Raw genomic sequence first — 3,805 nt, 5'->3', positions numbered from 1 at the left:
AATGAAATGTAGTTTCGTGCACCTCCTGGGTTGAAATTCAAAAAAGTGTTCGTGAGCAGAGTTGAACGGGGATATGGTTATTTACAAGATCATGCAAAAAGTTAAACAAATTACTTTTTATAACACTAACTATATTCTAATGGAATGAAAAGAAAGAACATCGCAAATAGGAGTAATCAAAGCTTCCTTATATAAAGCTGATATTATGGGAATAACCTGTAATTATTCATTATTCACAAACTTCAATGGAAATATTCAACTTATGAACCTATCGTTCTTCAGAAACTCTAATCGTCAGCAGAGGAAAATAACAAACTCTGGCAGGTTTTTATTTTCATAGTTATCAAATTATGTTGTCGTATATTCCCTCCTGTTGGCTGTTAAAGCTGTACTGACTAGGCCTATTGTAGATGTGACTCAGAGTAAAGACTCCAGAGTCACTCGGTGGCAGATGTCGACCAAGACTCCTACTCTGGGAGGAAGACATCTTGACACCTGACTCCTTAATTGATCCTGTGTAAGGATTCTGGTCTAGAAACTCGCAGGAATAATACCCGGAGTCCTTAGATGACTTGCTGGTTGTCCCATTACTCCCAAATTTAGGCCTCACATTAGGCTCGGCGTATATCGGGTGGTGGTTATTCTGATGGCTGTGCTGGCGAAGGGTCTTATTCAAAACCGGTGGAGGAGATGGCGGGAGATAATGCGGCATCCTCACCACCCCGTTCCTGCCGCTACTGCTACTACTACTGCGGCTACTTGTCCCGCCACTTACGCCATTCTCGAGAGGAAGGACCCCGAAGTAATCCTCTGGGTTTGGCCTCCTCTTCTGGGACTTTAATGACGCGCAAGGGTCATCTACCATCTTCCTGCTTTTCGTTGATGGCCGGTTACTTCTGCACCTGCTGGTCTCCTCGTCTGACTGAGATGAAGAAGATTTGAGCGCCCTCGTTCTCTCTAACAGCTCATCATGGAGACCAGAAGGCGGGGGTTGGTCTCCATTGAGCTCCTGTCATATGACCGTAACGGGAATGTGTTGAATACCTCTGAGAGAGTGGAAGGTGTACTCTTCATCCTCTACCTGTTTTTCGTATTCCGGGTCTTTCCAGGTCGCCACGATTTTCTCCGGCCAGTTGTCGTGCACCATCGACTTCATCTTTCGACAGTTTTTGTAATACAATACGCTGACCCCAACTATGAGCAGGATTAGAGCCATCGTGGCAGCCGCACAAGAGGCCACGACGACCACGTTATTGTAGCATTCGAGATCATATTCCGATAGATCGAAGAGGCTCCTCCCTTTCAGTGCCTCCGGCCCTGCGCATGAGATATCTTCAATTTTCAGAGAGAGGCTATTGTTCGTTTTCGCCTCCTGCAGCCACTTGATGGAACAATTGCACTCCAGGTTATTGTCTCTGAGATCAAGAGACTGGGAGTAGAGTTGGTCTAACGAGAGAGCGATCAAACCCTCTCAAGCCATTACCCCTTAAGACTAAATGACGAAGGCCCACGAGGGGCTTGAAGATGTCCCTATGGAGGGGGTTGTTATTTGTGGGTTAAAGCTGAAAACGAGAGAAGTTAATCTATTGAGACTGGTGAAGGCTCCCTCGTCGATGAAAGAGAGGTTTAAGCATCTTGATATGTGCAGACTCTTAAGATTTACAAGATGTGTAAATGGCCCAAAAGGTAACACCGTCAGGGGATTGATGCCAATATCCAACTCCTCCAGACCCTTGATGGCAGGAAGGACGTGGGTGGGAACCTCTTCGAAGGCATTGTCTCTTAGTCCCAAGTGGTCTTAGCGACTCAAGACCACTGAAGGCTTTATCTGCGAAGTGACGGATCTTGTTATTGCTCAGTTTTAGGTTCACAAGACTTTTCAAATCTTTGAAAGCAAAGTCTTGAATATCTGTGACTTGATTCGAACACAAGTCTAATTCTTCCAGTTCCCTCAAAGGCTCAAATAATTACACTCGAAATGTCCTTGAGAGCATTTTTGCACAAATTAAGTACTTTAAGTCCACGAAGCTTCATAAAGGTACTCACTGTCAAGTTTTTTAATTCTATTATTGGATAAATCAAGGCTTCTTAGTTTTCCAAGTGAACTGAAAGCATTCTTTTCAATAGATTCAATGTAATTGTCACTCAGATCCAAGTTACTGAGATTTGAAAGACCAAGGAAAGATCTACTCTGTATTCTCGAAATTTTGTTATTGTTTATCACTAAAGTGTTAAGCGCTTTCTGGAAGCAAAGTTCTGAGAACCAAGTGACACAATTTCGTTATGAGACAAATCAAGATACTGAAGCTTGGTGTAAAATATGAGAGCTTCAAGAATAGTCTTAATTCTATTATGAACTCAGATGGAACTCTAATGTCCCTGGATTCAGCAATATCGGTATCACATCCAGGTCAGCACTCACACACTGTACCCTCAGTCCAACGTCGTCGCAAGAACACCCTCTTGGACAAAAGGCTCCTACGGGACTTAATGACGTCACCATCAACACCAAAGCCACCGATCGCAGCCCGTGGACGACCGAAGACCAGGAAGGCGGTGAGACCCAGGTACGAGGTTTGTTTGAAGCGTTTTCTTTTTCATAGCCATCGGGCTTTCCATTGTCGTAAGCCGTCTTGCTGTTACTCCTCAAGTCAGCCACGCGAGATCGATGCTTCCGCCTTCTCTTCCCTGGTTCGGGACTGAGAAGTGCCGGAGAATCATCGCTGTTTTTAAAATGCCTCCCGTGTTTCTTGAGAGGCTTCATTCCTCTATTTGTCCGTCTCTTGCCATTGCTGATGACCGCACTGGCCCCGGCCTTCGACCGCACCCACGCAAAGGAGAAAAAGGAGTTGGTCTCGCAAGATTTCAGAACTCCATCTGCCATCTTCTGGTTGTCTGACGAAGTACGGCCGGTGAAAAATGAGGGAAATCAATCTTGGGGAAGAGCTTCTTCCTCTCTTGAGCATGTTCACTTGGGGGTGGCCCCGAAGATGATTCGGGGACCTGGAGGTTGCTGGATTGCTATTGTTGTTGTTGCTGCTGCTGTTGTTTGACCCAACGACGTCATACAATTTCTGACTCGCACCTCCGGAGATGGCAGCCTCTGACTCATCGCTCTGGGATGCATAAGGGCAGACCAAGAGGGGCGTCGTGTCACACTCCATGGTGATGGGGCCTTTGGATGCACGTTAACCCTCCCTCCTGGCATCAGGAGGCGTGTCACTTCAGGGGTCAATGGTAGCATATTGCTTCTGAATACTCAAGCATGATGGATTGAAGGCGACGCGGTGTGGACAAGGACAACATCTCTGCCACCTCCCTGCAAAGAGAAAAGAAAAAATTTCAATTAAGTAAAGTGTGGAAATTAAATTGATATTGATTTAAAAAAAACACAAACACAATATGATAAAGAGTGGCATAGAAACGAGACAATTAAAAGTTTATATACATATTAGATAAAGCAATTTCTTAAATAGTATGGAGTATAAACATATATCATTGACAAATGTTTTAGTATTTTGATATTGTTCACTTTCAAGTAGCGTCGCATGTTTTTAATTAGGTAGTAATGAAAATGAGGGTAACCAGTATATTACAGCACATATTCTTACAAATGATGAAAAAAATACGTTATAAGAAATGAGTTTTAATACTAAGTCGGGATTCTACAATATTTTTTTTCTTTTGAATTATGTAATTCACTCTACGATAATGTATTAGATTTTGACATCTCAGTTAAATGGTTATCCATATTATTTCACTTTTTTTTCTAATTAAGTTTAAATTCATAGCATTTCTAACTAGA

At 43.3% G+C, this 3,805-nt stretch overlaps 1 pseudogene; it reads right to left on the bottom strand.

The window, feature by feature from the left end:
• Positions 1-1,012: 1,012 nt before the first annotated feature.
• The window catches only part of LOC137631106 (carboxypeptidase N subunit 2-like), a 165,847-nt pseudogene continuing 163,054 nt past the window's right edge, over positions 1,013-3,805 (bottom strand).

This window comes from Palaemon carinicauda, chromosome 39 (genome assembly GCF_036898095.1).
Source record: "Palaemon carinicauda isolate YSFRI2023 chromosome 39, ASM3689809v2, whole genome shotgun sequence".
In the NCBI taxonomy this organism is placed as follows: domain Eukaryota; kingdom Metazoa; phylum Arthropoda; class Malacostraca; order Decapoda; family Palaemonidae; genus Palaemon; species Palaemon carinicauda.
Note: the sequence above shows the minus strand (reverse complement) of the source record. Positions and strands in the feature narration are given on the sequence as shown.